Source organism: Echinops telfairi, unplaced genomic scaffold (genome assembly GCF_000313985.2).
Source record: "Echinops telfairi isolate 266 unplaced genomic scaffold, ASM31398v2 ScPeMD7_655;HRSCAF=1070, whole genome shotgun sequence".
NCBI classification, from domain to species: Eukaryota; Metazoa; Chordata; class Mammalia; order Afrosoricida; family Tenrecidae; genus Echinops; species Echinops telfairi.
The window spans coordinates 21,763,274-21,764,461 of record NW_022104553.1 but is presented as its reverse complement, the minus strand read 5'-3'; positions in this window follow the sequence as shown (position 1 = coordinate 21,764,461).

Genomic DNA, 1,188 nt, shown 5'->3' with positions numbered 1-1,188 from the left:
ACCCACACACTTCAGGCAATATGTATCAACCCTGCAACTGTGTGAAGTTCTCTAGCAATGTCCCTCTCCCAATCCTTCGTGCTACCAAGGGGCTTCAAAGAGGCAGTGGGAAAATGCCATTACTTTCTCATTCCTTTTCTTCCAAGCCCTTTTGGAAGCACTTCCTGGTAGCACTGTCAGGTGTCTTGTGGGGTGGACAATGTGGGGTACCAGCCCCCACAACTGAACCAGTCCAAGGGGCAGTGGTGTCATTGAGTGGTAACGTTAAGGAGACATCAGACAAGATAAAGCATGTGAGTGCTCACCTCTGGGACGCCCATGGTCTCAGCAGCCAGATCCCTGCAGAGAGAGTAGATTTCCAACCAAGGCTTATACACATTCAGGGGGCGTGCAAGCTCCCCAAATTACAGGCAGCCACATAGGTAACAGGAAGGGCTTGTACAATAGACATCCTCCTAACAGGAGGGGCACGAGCCAGGGGTGTACATGCAATAGGAAGGGGAGGCACTACGGGCACACATGTGACAGGAAGGCATCCAAGTAACAAGATGGGCAGGCTCTAGAGTCAAGATGGCAGCCTAACCTTGGTCTTCCCTAGCTGGCTTGACCGTAGGTGTCTTTGGGCTCTTCTTCAGGGGGACAATCCATCACCCTGACCAGACGGGAGTGGGCTCAACTTCCGGCGGGACAGACTCTAGGGTCTGTTTGCTCCAGATGGCTGATGACCTTCAGGCAGATAACCTTTAAGCAGGTTGACCTCCAAGTGTAGAGTCAGTGTCTTAGGTTTGGCATATATTATGGGGGGACAAACTGGGGAATAACTTTTCTGTTTCCCACATGGTGACATGAAGCTTTTTGGCTTCAAATAGTCTGGTGTTGTTTCTTTTCATTCTTTCTTTCAATTAAGAGGAAGGGACAAAGAAATCTCTGTACAGGCATATTTGCAGTTTCCTGTGTGACCCGTTGCTTCCCGGAGATCAGACGGACTCTCCAGTTTCATTTCCTCCTCAGCCTGAAAAAATGAATTTCTTAGCAATTTCCAGCTGTCCACCATGGCAACTTAGATTTACTTAGAAATAGAAAAAAAAAAAAAAAAAAAGAAACTTTTTTTTTCCCTTTCGAAAATATCAAAGGATAGTTTTCTTGTGGGTAGAGTTCTGGGTAAATTTGGAAAGTAATGGTGATATT